Here is a 14948-nt window from a genome sequence, read left to right as displayed (position 1 = left end):
CTCACTTCTAAGCCTGACAGTACTTAATGTGTAGAGCTGCTCAACTTTGATCATGCTCTTATGAGTTGAGTGGTAAGTGTTGGACCCATCCATGAGTGGACTTGATTTTCCCTAGGCAGATCACTTTCATGGGAGAATAAGGATTGTAGTCATTGATACCCTGAGCCTGCTGTAGTGGATAGGATGGCCCCCCCTCTTTCTCTGTAAAGCTAAGAGATGCTGCTATGTCTGTAATGTAGACAAAAAACACAAGCACCCTCTCCCTTGGAAAAACTAAACTCCAAAGGTTCCTATCTCAAATTTTGCCAGTCCTGGCTTTTTGCTTGTAGCTAGGTAGCAGGGCATATCTATAAATGGAATTGTGATGTACACACAGTTCCAATGGGGTTTTCCTTTTAGAAATTACTGAAATAATTTAGTTATGTTTGGGGGAAGTGACCTGGAAGAATAATCCACTTAGCTAAGTAACAAATCAAGAGGCTTTCTGTGTGATTTTCAAAGTAAGAGATAGAGGTGTTGAGGCTTTGTTTTCACAACCTCATCCAAAGCACTGAGTCTCAGCATCTGTTGTATAAAGCACTCTATGGAACCCCTTTAAAAAGGAGGTAAATAGAATCTATGTCAGCGATAGATTTTGGATTTATTATAACTGCTAAATTATGTCTATCTTCTCTAGGTACTAAGTGGGGATGAACAAGGCTATGAATACATTGGTAAGACTTTAAGATAAATGCCAGACAAATCTGGAAAGTCATCCAAAACAATCTCACTACTCCACTCAAACTATATCAAAGTAGAGGGGGCGGAGCAAGATGGCGGAGGAGTAGGAGACCTGGGTTTCGTCTGGTCCCAGGAATTCAGCTGGATAGGGACCAAACCATTCTGAACACCTATGAACTCAACAGGACATTGAAGAAAGGAATAGCAACAACTCTCTGAACAGAAAAGCGACCACTTTCTGGAAGGTAGGACGTGCAGAGAAGTGAATCTGAGGCGATATTCAGGAGGATAGATGGTGGGGGAGGGGGCCTCTGTCAGCCACTTCTGGCAAGTGATAGAGCCGCGGAGCACAAAATCGGAACTTTTAAAAGTCTGCTCCGGCGAGGGACGTCACTCTGGTGGCTAAGCGGGGGGTGGAACCCTCTGGGACAGTGTGGTCTCGGGACCCTCGGGGTCACAGAAAGACCGGGGGTGCCTGAGGGCGGCAGAGCTCCCAGGTAACGGAGCAGGGAAGCCGGCTGCAGAGGCGGAGCCCAGGCGCGGGCCCTCAGCTCGGGGTCGCCATAAACCGTGATCCGCGGCACAGTCGGGCCCCTGCTCCTCCAGCAGGGACCCAACAAGCGGCAGATCCGGGGAGACTCACCTTCCTCCCCCGGGAGGAGCCGCGCGGGAGGGCACCGCAGGGATCTGCTGGGTTTGGAGACTCCAAACTGGGTCGGGTGCCGGAGATAGAAACGCGCGGTCACAGGCCGGGTGAGCACGGAGTGCGGCCGGAGACCGGGGAGACGGGAGTGACGGACGGCTTTTCTCTGGGGGCGCACTGAGGAGCGGGCCCCGAGTTCTCGGCTCCTCCGGGGCGGAGATTGGGAGGCCGCCATCTTCACTCTCCGCCTCCAAAGCTGTACGGAAAGCTCGCAGGGAACAAAAGCCCCGGAGAGCAAACGTGAGCAGATGACTTAGCCGGGAGGGGGCAAGGGCGGGGCACTTCCGCCTCCGGCAGAGACATTTGGAAACCACGGCAACAGGCCCCTCCCCAGAAGATCAGCGAGAACAGCCAGCCAAGACCGAGTTTACCGATCAATGGGAACAGCAGAACTCCGGTGCTGGGGGAATACAGCACATAGAACCCATGGCTTTTTTACCATGATTCTTTAGTCTTTCAGAGTTAATTTTTTTTAATTTTCTTTTTTTTTTGTTTGAATTTTTCTTTTTCCCTTTCTCAACCAACATCTTATCAATCCCCTTTTTAAAAAATATTTTTCCTTTTCATTTTTAGAGTCATATTCTATCCCTTCATAGTAGTTAGCCTTATTTTTGGCATATATATATAAGTTGTTCTCTCTTTAAAATTTTGGGATACAGTTTTTTCTAACAGATCAAAATATACCCTAAATCTCTAGTGTATGGCTTTGTTCTAGTCTCCTGCCTGATCACATTTCTTTTTTTTTTAAAATCCTCTTCTTTCTTTTTTCAAACAACTTCTTATCTTATCAATTCCTTTTATAAAATCTTTTATAATTTTCACCTTTATAGTCATATTCCATCCCTTCATCATATTAGCCCTTATTTTTGTACATATATAAGTTTTTCTTTCTTTAAAATTTTGGGAGGCACTTTCTCCTAACAGACCAAAAAATATCCCAAATTTAGTGTGTGGCACTGATCTATGCACCAGCCTGATCATATTTGATCATATTCTGTTTTGTTTGTTTGTTTGTTTGTTTCGGCTTGGTTTTGTTTGTTTGTTTTTATCTTTCTTTTTCTTTATTCTTTCTTTCCCTTTCTTTTACCCCAGTTTCAGTTCTTTTCTGATTTGTTTAGAGTATATTTTCTGGCGACGTTGTTACCCTATTAGCATTTTGTTCTCTCATTCATCTATTCTCCTCTGGACAAAACGACAAGATGGAAAAAATCACCTCAAAAAAAAGAACAAGAGGCAGTACCGACTGCCAGGGACCTAATCAATACGGACATTAGTAAGATGTCAGAACTAGAGTTCAGAATGATGATTTTAAAGATACTGGCTGGGCTTGAAAAAAGCATGGAAGTTATTAGAGAAACCCTTTCTGGAGAAATAAAAGAACCTAAAATAAAATCTAACCAAGTTGAAATCAAAAAGGCTAATAATGAGGTGCAATAAAAAATGGGGGCTCTAACTGCCAGGATAAATGAGGCAGAAGAGAGAATTAGTCATATAGAAGACCAAATGATGGAAAATAAAGAAGCCAAGAAAAAGAGAAATAAACAACTACTGGATCACGAGGGCAGAATTTGAGAGATAAGTGATACCATAAGATGAAACAACATTAGAATAATTGGGATCCCAGAAGAAGAAGAAGAAGGAGAGAGAGGGGCAGAAGGTATATTGGAGCAAATTATAGAAGAGAACTTCCCTAGTTTGGGGAATGAAACAGCAGGAGGCACAGAGAACCCCTCTCAAAATCAATAAAAATAGGTCAACACCCCAACATCTAATAGTAAAACTTACAAGTCTCAGAGACAAAGAGAAAATACTGAAAGCAGTTCAGAAGAGATCTGTAACCTACAATGGTAGAAACATTAGATTGGCAACAGACCTATCCACAGAGACCTGGAAGGCCAGAAAGGACTAGCATGATATACTCAGAGCACTAAATGAGAAAAACATGCAACCAAGAATACTATATCCAGCTAAGCTGTCATTGAAAATAGAAGGAGAGATAAAAAGCTTCCAGGACAAACAAAAACTAAAGGAATTTGCAAACACCAAACCAGCCCTACAAGAAATATTGAAAGGGGTCCTCTAAGCAAAGAGAGAGCCTAAAAGCAACATAGACCAGAAAGGAACACAGACAATATACAGTAACAGTCACCTGACAGGCAATACAATGGCACTAAATTCCTATCTTTCAATCGTTACCCTGAATGTAAATGGGCTAAATGCCCCAATCAAAAGACACAGGCTATCAGATTGGATTAAAAAACAAGACCCATCGATATGCTGTCTGCAAGAGACTCATTTTAGACCCAAAGACACCCCCAGATTGAAAGTGAGGTGGTGGAAAACTATTTGCCATGCTAATGGACACCAAAAGAAAGCTGGGGTGGCAATCCTTATATCAGACAATTAGATTTTAAACCAAAGACTGTAATAAGAGATGAGGAAGGACACTATATCCCACTTAAAGGGTCTATCCAACAAGAAGATCTAACAACTGTAAATATCTATGCCCCTAACATAGGAGCAGGCACTATATAAGCCAATTAATAACAAAAGCAAAGAAACACATTGACAACAATACAATACAGTGGAGGACTTTAACACTGCCCTCACTGAAATGGACAGATCATCTAAGCAAAAGATCAACAAGGAAATAAAGACTTTAAATGACACACTGGACTAAATGGACTTCACAGATATATTCAGAACATTCCATCCCAAAGCAACAGAATATACATTCTTCTCTAGTGCCCACGGAACATTCTCCAGAATAGATCACATCCTAGGTCTCAACCCATACCAAGAGATTGGGATCATTCCCTGCATAGTTTCAAACCACAGTGCTTTGAAACTATAACTCAAATCATAAGAGGAAAGTCGGAAAGAACTCAAATACATGGAGGCTAAAGAGCATCCTACTAAAGAATGAATGGGTCAACCAGGAAATTAAAGAAGAATTAAAAAAAATCATGGAAACAAATGAAAATGAGAACACAACTGTTCAAAATCTTTGGGATGCAGGAAAGGCAGTCCTAAGAGGAAAGTATATAGCAATACAAGCCTTTCTCAAGAAACAAGAAAGGTCTCAAATACACAACCTAACCCTACACCTAAAGGAGCTGGAGAAAGAACAGCAAATAAAGCCTAAATCTGGCAGGAGAAGAGAAATAATAAAGATCAGAGCAGAAATCAATGAAATAGAAACCAAAAGAACAGTAGATCAGATCAACAAAACTAGGAGCTGGTTCTTTGAAAGAATTAACAAGATTGATAAACCCTTGGCCAGACTTATCAAAGAGAAAAGAGAAATGACCCAAATCAACAAAATCATGAATGAAAGAGGAGAGATCACAACCAACACCAAAGAAATAAAAACGATTATAAGAACATATTATGAGCAACTCTATACCAGCAAATTAGATAATCTGGAAGAAATGGATGCATTCCTAGAGATGTATCAAGTACCAAAACTGAACCAGGAAGAAATAGAAAACCTGAACAGACCTATAACCACTAAGGAAATTGAAGCAGTCATCAAAAGTCCCCCAACAAACAAGAGCCCAAGGCCAGATGGCTTCCCAGGGGAATTCTGCCAAACATTTAAAGAAGAATTAATACCTATTCTTCTGAAACTGTTCCAAAAAATAGAAATGGAAGGAAAACTTCCAAACCCTTTTTATGAGGCCACCATTACCTTGATCCCCAAACCAGACAAAGACCCCATCAAAAAGAAGAATTACAGACCAATATCCTTGATGAACATGGATGCAAAAATTCTCACCAAAATATTAGCCAATAGGATCCAACAGTACATTAAAAGGATTATTCACCACAACCAAGTGGGATTTATCCCTGGGCTGCAAGTTTGGTTCAACATCCGCAAATCAATCAACGTGATACAATACATTAATCAAAGAAAGAACAAGAACCATATGATCCTCTCAATAGATGCAGAAAAAGCATTTGACAAAGTACAGCATCGTTTCTTGATCTAAATTCTTCAGAGTATAGGGATAGAGGATACATACCTCAATATCATAAAAGCCATCTATGAAAAACCCACAGTGACTATCATTCTCAATGGGGAAAAACTGAGAGCTTTCCCCCTAAGGTCAGGAACACGGCAGGGATGTCCACTGTCACCACTGCTATTCAACATAGTATTAGAAGTCCTAGCCACAGCAATCAGACAACAAAAAGAAATAAAAGGTATCCAAATTGGCAAGGAAGAAGTCAAACTCTCACTCTTTGCAGATGATATGATACTTTATGTGGAAAACCCAAAAGACTCTACCCCAAAACTGCTAGAACTCATACAGGAATTCAGTCAAGTGGCAGGATATAAAATCAATGCACAGATATCTGTGGTATTCCTATACACCAATAAGACAGAAGAAAGAGAAATGAAGGAGTCGATCCCATTTACAATTGCACCCAAAACCATAAGATACCTAGGAATAAATCTAACCAAATAGGCAAAGAATCTGTACTCAGAAAACTATAGAATACTCATGGAAGAAATTGAGGAAGACACAAAGAAATGGAAAAATGTTCCATGCTCATGGATTGGAAGAACAAATATTGTGAAGATGTCAATGCTACCTAGAGCAATCTACACATTCAATGCAATCCCTATCAAAATACCATCCACTTTTTTCAAAGAAATAGAACAAATAATACTAAAATTTGTATGGAACCAGAAAAGACCCCAAATAGCCAGAGGAATGTTGAGAAAGAAAAGCAAAGCTGGCGGCATCACAATTCCGGACTTCCAGCTCTATTACAATGCTGTCATCATCAAGACAGTATGGTACTGGCACAAAAACAGACACATAGATCAATGGAACAGAATAGAGAGCCCAGAAATGGACCCTCAACTCTATGGTTAACTAATCTTCAACAAAGCAGGAAAGAATGTCCAATGGAAAAAAGACAGTCTCTTCAACAAATGGTGTTGGGAAAATTGGACAGCCACATGCAGAAGAATGAAACTGGACCATTTCCTTACACCACACACAAAAATAGACTCCAAATGGTTGAAAGACCTCAATGTGAGACAGGAGTCCATCAAAATCCTAAAGGAGAACACAGACAGCAACGTGTTCGACCTCAGCTGCAGCAACTTCTTCCTAGAAACATCTCCAAAGGCAGGGGAAGCAAGGGCAAAAATGAACTATTGGGACTTCATCAAGATAAAAAGCTTTTGCACAGCAAAAGAAACAGTCAACAAAACCAAAAGACAACCGACAGAATGGGAGAAGATATTTGCAAATGACGTATCAGATAAAGGGCTAGTATCCAAAATCTATAAAGAACTTATGAAACTCAATACCCAAAGAGCAAATGATCCAATCAAGAAATGGACAGAAGACACGAACAGACATTTTTCCAAAGAAGACATCCAAATGGCCAACAGACACATGAAAATGTGCTCAACGTCACTCGGCATCAGGGAAATCCAAATCAAAACCTCAATGAGATACCACCTCACACCAGTCAGAATGGCTAAAATTAATAAGTCAGGAAATGACAGATGTTGGTGGGGAAGCGGAGAAAGGGGAACCCTCCTACACTGTTGGTGGGAATGCAAGCTGGTGCAGCCACTCTGGAGAACTGTATGGAGGTTCCTCAAAAAGTTGAAAATAGAGCTACCATACGATCTAGCAATTGCACTACTGGGTATTTACCCCAAAGATACAAATGTAGGGATCTGAAGGGGTACGTGCACCCTGATGTTTATAGCAGCAATGTCCACAGTAGCCAAACTGTGGAAAGAGCCAAGATGTCCATCAACAGATGAATGGATAAAGAAGAGGTGGTATATATATATACAATGGAATATTATGCAGCCATCAAAAGGAATGAAATCTTGCCATTTGCAATGACGTGGATGGAACTGGAGGGTATTATGCTGAGCGAAATAAGTCAATCAGAAAAGACATGTATCATATGACCTCACTGATATGAGGAATTCTTAATCTCAGGAAACAAATTGAGGGTTGCTGGAGTGGTGGGGGGTGCGAGGGAGGGAGTGGCTGAGTGATAGACATTGGGGAGGGTATGGGCTATGGTGAGTGCTGTGAATTGTGTAAGACTATTTAATCATAGATCTGTACCTCTGAAACAAATAATACATTATTATGTTAAAAAAAAAAAGAAGATAGCAGGAAGGGAAAAATGAAGGAGGGGAAATTGGAGGGGAAGACGAACCATGAGAGACGATGGACTCTGAGAAACAAACTGAGGGTTCTAGAGGGGAGGGGAGTGGGGGGATGGGTTAGCCTGGTGATGGGTATTAAAGAGGGCACGTTCTGCATGGAGCACTGGGTGTTATACGCAAACAATGAATCATGGAACACTACATCAAAAACTAATGATGTAATGTATGGTGATTAACATAATAATAAAAAAACTAAAAAAAGATTATCAAAGTGATCAAAAAATCTAGTTGTTAAAATTTGATTTTCTGCAGATATAGAACATTTTTCTTGGCTTATCTGCCTATATTACTGTTGTTAATCATTTTCTTCATCTTAAAACTTGGTTTTATAATGTCACTTTTTCTTGGTTAATTTTTAAATTTTTGGTAGTTCTGTTCAGTCTCTGCTATAGATTTAACTTTACCTTCCAGCCCTAGGGTTCCTATCATCAGGCTACTTCTCTCACGACATACTTTTCCTTCTTCCTGGGAAGGCGATCCAGGGCTATGGCTCCAATAACTCCCTGTGCATGAATGACTCCCCAGTATATCTCCAGATTAAAAATCTCTCTTAGCAGATTTCCACTGCCCTGAGAAAAATAAATCCACTTGGGAGTCCCATAGACTTCTCTAACTCAAGAACACTAAATCCGAACACTTCATATTTTGCTCCCCGAACCAACTCCCCTTTTTGGGCTCCATCCCTTAGAGAATGATGCTACCTTTCATCAATTGCTCACAACGGAAACCTGAAAGCTACACTAAATTCTTCCTTTTCCTTCCCCCTATCCAGCCTCCAAGTCCAGTAAGTTCTCTCAAAATCTCTTTCCTACCTCTTATCATTGCTCTAATTATATAGAAGCAGGAAGATTGTGATAGCCTCCTTCTCATTGATCCAAAGACTCTTATTCACCTTCCTGGATATTATCCCCAAAGCCAGAGTTTTCTTTTTTCTTTTTTAAAAAAGATTTTATTTATTTATTTGACAGAGAGAGAGAGAGAGAGAGAGAGAGAATAAACAAGGGGAGTGGCAGGCAAGGGAGAGGGAGAAACAGGTTTCCCACTGAGCAAGGAGCCTGATGTGGGGCTCAATCCCAGGACCCTGGGATCATGACCTGAGCCGAAGGCAAACACTTAACCTACTGAGCCACCCAGGTGCCCCACAGAATTTTCTTTAAACAAACAAATCTTAACTTTTTTAAAAAAGATTTTATTTATTTGAGAGAGAGAGATCCTCAATGATTCCTCTACCAACAAAACAAAATCTAACCTTTTCTTCATGATCTAGCCTCTTCCTACCTGTTCAACTTCTACTATCATCTCCCTTGAATTTACTTTTAAGCATGATGTCTTGCACATGATTTATAAAGGAAGGATGAATGGATGAACGGCAGTCTCCCAAATAAATGCACCATACACTCTTCTATGTTTCTATACATATACTGTTTTTCTGCTGTCTGGAATGCTTTTCTCCACTCCACTCCTTCCTGACACCTTCCAGGATGCCTCCTCCCCACCGAGGTAGATGCTGGTGCTCCTTTGCTTCTACAGCACTTAGTACCCATCTCCGGGACTGTATTATTATATTTCTACTATCTCACACTGATTGGAGTTGGTCCTGGGTCTCAGTCTTAAAATTGTTTGTTTGCTTCCCTGTCTTTTCAGTAGACTTAAACCTCTACCAGCTGGGGACCCTGACTTTGTCCTGTAAGGCCTGATACAGTGCCTGCACATAATAGATGCTCAGTAATCATTTTCTGAGACAAAGCATGCTTTAGCAATAATTGGAGGGGAGAGCTCTTTTGTCCTTATTTGGTAAATTAAATGCAAACCAAAATTTAAAAAAAAGTGACTTCTGGTGAGGAGCGGAGATGAATAGAAGCTACTTCCCTCTTGTTTGGTGCTAAGGGGGGAGTGGAAGCAGATCTCGTGTCACTTCCTCTCACCAATCCTTAGAATCGCCACCCCGCACTGAGAGAGAGAAGATCTGAGATATCTGGAGGAGTTTCTACCAAGTCAAAGTGGAGGAGATTTACCTTTTCCAAAGGGAGGGTGGCCAGAGTGTCCTCCTCATTCCTGGGCTTGAGTACTGTGTGTGTAACTTAAAGCAGAAAGGTTCTTGTCTTGATCCAGTAAGTGCTGCCTGGGCCTGGCGATCTGATTTGCAGGGTTCAGTGGAGAATGAAAATGTGGGCCCCTTGTTAAATATTTATGAAGAATTTTAAGGCAGTGACAGCAGAGCATGAGACCAAGGGTGGGACCCTTCTGAGTTGGGGTTCTGTGTGTTAGCACGCGTTCACACTGATGAAACCAGACTTGGGGTTCCCTGATGGAGGTTTCCAATACCAGGTTTGGGTGACTTTTTTTTCCTTATTTATTTATCTGGAAGTTTCTATGAAATCTTTTGGACATTCAAAAAGGGATAAATACAAATATCAATGTACCCATTACCGGCTTAAGAAATGTGTGGTGACAAATGCATTTGAAATGCTTTGTGTACCCCTTGTTCCCAGAAGTAACCCGTGTTCCGATGAACCACAGGAGTTTATCATTCCTGTACATGTCGATTTTTTTGTTTTTACTATATATCCCTAAGAAAGATGAATTTTAAAGTGATGCAGGGGGAATATTTCCTGAAGCAAATCCCTGAGCAAGGGATTAAGTCCTGTGAGACCCAGGATTAACCAACTCTAAATACGTGTGATAAGGGTGTCATGGTTTGGTCCTTTGCATTTTCATTCATTGTTTATATTTTCTTTAGCCCAAATATACCTCCCTTCCTGCCCTTTGTAGAATCTGTAAACAACCTTTCCTTTCTGCCAAATGTATCTTCATCCATTTTGTTTTACTTACTACTTGCTTCTTCTGTAAAGCTAAGCACTAGTCCATACTCCGGGCCAATTTCCTTTCTCCCTCATGGTTATCCTGGGTCATGGTGCTGGGGGTTCAGCGGGTTGGTCGAGTGGTTGCTTTGTAATGTTTTAAGTTCAGCTGCGTCTGGGGACTTGGAAAAGCAGGGGTTTAGGGAGAATTATATGTATATATAATTCCATATATATATATATATATATATATATATGAATCCTATATATAGGATTCCATATATATATATGAACTAGAGAGAATTGGACTCAGAGATGAATATTTAGCCAAGCCCACATTCGAGAATTATAAAGTGGGACTGTGAGGGGAGAGAAAGTCATGCTCAGCCGTGCAGCTCTGTGCGGGGATTAAGGCGGCAGGAAATGTGGTGAATATTTTGCCAAAAAATGAGGGTGTGGTCTTTAGACTGGGGACTTGGAATCTGGGGTTGTCCTACACGGTTAGAATAATTAACAAATTAATAGTTTGCACATCCTCCATGCCTTCAAAAGATTAAAACCCCTTCAAGCCTTGTACACTCTCCAGATGAATATTGGAAACCGTGTGGAATTTAGCAGTAGTAAGAAAGATGATTGCAAATGGCTGGTTTTTCTGTCTTTAAGGATTTATCTACATGGCAGCAGCCACAGTTGGGTTAGAGCAAGGAGTTTGGGGATGGATTTTGGCAGGCCTTTGATCTGAGTAGACTGAAATAAAAGAAACCAATGCATCCCTAATCGCCTGACCAGATACCTTACACAGCACCATTCCAAGCTCATGTGAATAATATGGTCGCAAAATGCCAGTAATAACCACCAGGATTTCCAGCACAGGGAGTGATTGGAAATTTGACTCATGTGCTGCCCCCCAAATCGCTCTGGCCTGATTACTGTTAAAAACAGATGAAGATAAAAGTTAACATGGCCCCAGTGAGTCATCTTGTCAAGACTCACATTACAGAAACAGCCATTCTGGGAGGAGAATTCTAAGGACAAAGTCTTTGAGAGTGGCCACAAACGATTGCAGAGAACCAGCCTGCTAGAAAAGCCTGTGTCTGGATCCCAGGAACTCAGCTCAAGATAACTGTCCTGTGGTAACAGCGGCTTTTCAGTAGTCTTTTCCACTAATAAACACATGCCACCGCCATATGGAAGTATGATCCACAGCCCCACTTCCTCCTAAAATAGAGCATTCCTAATTGCAGTTATTTAACTTCCTTCAGAAATACTCTTCTTAATGACTTGGGTTCCTCCGGAAGAGACACAAGTGGAACAGGCAGCAGGAAGCCTTCTCTGAACCTGGTCCCTTAGTCCTTCCCAGGTAAGTAGTATTGGCCTCTTTAGAGAGAAAGAAAATTGGGAGCCAGAGCTCCCCTACAAATCAAATGTTCCTTTGTGCCTAGAGCTCCGTGATCAACCGTGATATTCAACATGGCGGTGTCATGTCGGGGTTGGGATGGGCGGAAGCACAGGAAGGTTGGGTTTGAACCTTCACTCTGCCACCGTTCGCTGTGACTCTGGACAAGTTATTTATCCTTTCTGGACTCAGTTGTCTCATGGATCACTTGGGGGTGATGACACTGACCCTAGAGCAAAGGTGTCAGATACTTTACAAGGGGAGCAAGGTCATAGTCAGTAATTCTGTTCTATAGGAAAGAGCTGGAGGATGTGCTCTGGGTACAGATGGTCTGAAGTTTGATCGTGAAGGACCCTGAGTATTCTGCTGACTAGCTCCGGTTGCGTCTGCTGGCTTATGTTCTCCTCACACATGTTCTCTGGGAAAGGGACAATTTGTGAGAGCCCCATTCTGATGATCCTCATCCTGCAATCATCACTGTTGTCCAAACAGGGAGTTTTTACTGCCTTAAAAGATTGATTTGATCTCCCTCAGTTTTACTCCTTCCCCTGTAGTTCCAGCACATATACTCTCAGAATCAGAGGTTTTGAGGGAAAAATATCTTAAATCCCACACCAATATTGTCTCAACTGCTAAAGAAAATAAAGACCTACTATAAGGAATACAGTATGAAATTTAGAAATTATGTAAAAACGGAGTTAATCATGATTTACTTGTAATAGCAACAAACTGGAAGTTAACCTAAATGTCCAATAATAAGGGATCACTTAAACAATGGAATCCTATGCACCACTGAAATATGGATGCAGAAGAATATGTAATGTCATGGGAAAGTGTTAACAATATGCGGTGAAGTAAAAAAACACATTAATTTAATTGCAACATCAAAATATGAACATGATTTATACATGTATGATGAATTATGGATGCTCTGTTTCTTTTTGTTTAAAAAACACATAACATAACATTTACCATCTTAACTATTTCTAAGTGTACAGCTCCGTAGCATTAAGTATATTCACGTTGTCAGGCAACTAATCTCCAGAACACTTTCATCTTATAAAACTGTACCCATTAAATAACAATTGCCCCATGTTCCCCCTGCCTGCAGCCTCTGGCAACCACCATGCTACTTTCTGTCTCTATAAATTTGTTTGCTTTGGGTCTTCATATAGGTGGAATCATACAGTATATGTTCTTTTGTCACTGGCTTATTTGGCTTAGTATAACGTCCTCCAACTTCAGCTGTAATGTAGCAGGTGACATGATTTCCTTCTCTTTAAAGGCTGATCAATATTGCATTGCATGTATATGCCACATTTTGGTGTTCATCTATCCACTGATTGGCACTTGGGTGCCTTTCACCCATCTTTGCCTTTGTATTCACAATGATGCTATGAGCTCAGGTGTGCAAAAATCTCTTTGAGATCCTGCTTTCTTCTGGTCTACAAAGTCCAGAACCTGTGTTTATGACCAGAACGTTTTTCTGTCTCATATGTGACAGTCCCCTATAAAAAGAGCTTATGCAGTTCCAAGTCAGCAGATCGGGTGAGCAGAGGACCTTGGATGTCAGGATTTCTGTCCCAGTTGGGTTCGTCTAGGCTCTGGCTTGATATTTTTCCAGGAGTTTCTGTGGCCAGAGACACTGTGCTCCTGCCTGGCACTGGCAAGTTCTCTGTTCTTTCTGTCCCCAGCAGGAAGAGGAACGGAAGTTGAGGGGATGGGGATGGCTTTAGGCTGTCAGGTGAGCAAGCTGGTGCAGTCCCATGGCAGAGGAAGCAGACTCTAAAGGAAAGGCAGGTTAAAGCAGTGATACTTTATGGTTACTAATGAATTCCGTTTTATAGCCTAACTCCCTTAAATTGTCTTCCTGTGATTAATTTTGGTTCTCCTGGTCCCCTTTAGGCAGACGGTTGTTGATAGGGAGTGCTCAGTGTTGAATGAGTAAAATGTCCTAATGCATGTTCTCTTCAGCCAGAGATAACCTTGCTTTAAACATGATGAATGCAACTTTTACGAGGGAAGATATCACCAAGAAGGGGGCTTGTGGCTTATGCATCAGACACTTGGGTATAAGCTCATTGCCTAGCAGCATTTCAATCTCAATCTCTCTCTCCTGACCATTTTGAATAACTTGATCTGTGTGTCACTGTCCCTAAAATGAATTGATATAAATCACCAGACTGACCGCTTCGTTCTGGATTTAATTACCAACCCCCCCCCCCCCCCAAAGGACTCCACACCTTTTTCTTCCTCAGTGAACAATGAAACAAAGAAGCAGCATTTCTGGGAAAGTCATAGAGCTTAAAAATCATTAAACTACACGCCATTAGAAAGGATTCCCTTTGGGGACCAGAGAACTTCATTTCCCCTTCTGTGTGTATGTGTGTACATGCGGGTAGGCTTGCACAGACTTGCAGAGAGAGGGGAGAGGCTTTTCTGGTTGGGCTTATGCACTTTATATCTCAACCCAAGTTGCCTTGATCCCAGACTTCTTAATTTTGGCCCAGGCCACCAAAATGTATGGGATAAAACCACCAAGTCACCCGTGATTGTTATTTATAGGTATGTGTCCTGTACCAAGCGAGCTCTAGCTAAAGAGGGAAGGCAGGTGAGGGGGGCAAGGGAGCTGGCACTTCGGCTGGGACTCTGCAGAGATGCCCGCAGGATGCATGAGCCCACTTGATAAGAGAAAGAGAAAAGCCAAGCCAAGCCAAGCTATTTTTTGTGTGAACAAATTATTTACATGTCTAGCTTCTTCCAGCATTTACAAAGGATCTCTTCTACTCTGGCAAGAGAAGGCTTCAGTTTAAAGAGGAAAAAAAAAATCTCTCTCCCAGACCTGATAACCAAATAAAACCTTGTTATATTTTCTGTCTAATAAGCACAAGAAATTCCATAACTCCCTTGATTAAGCATATTATCCTTCTTCAGAAAGTCAGCTTGATTTATGCAAAAAGTGATTTGGACATACTTTCTCCGGCCATGGAGATTTCATAATTCCTAGTGTATGTCTGGAAAATCTCCTCTCGTCGAGTCCAAACCAAATTAATGTCTTCCAGAGTGACCTGAGGAATTAATGAGGTTTCTGCTGTCAGTTCTACCCATCCA

This window comes from Mirounga leonina, unplaced genomic scaffold (genome assembly GCF_011800145.1).
Source record: "Mirounga leonina isolate KUSES-001 unplaced genomic scaffold, KU_Mleo_1.0 Mir_154, whole genome shotgun sequence".
Taxonomy (NCBI): Eukaryota; Metazoa; Chordata; class Mammalia; order Carnivora; family Phocidae; genus Mirounga; species Mirounga leonina.
Note: the sequence above shows the minus strand (reverse complement) of the source record.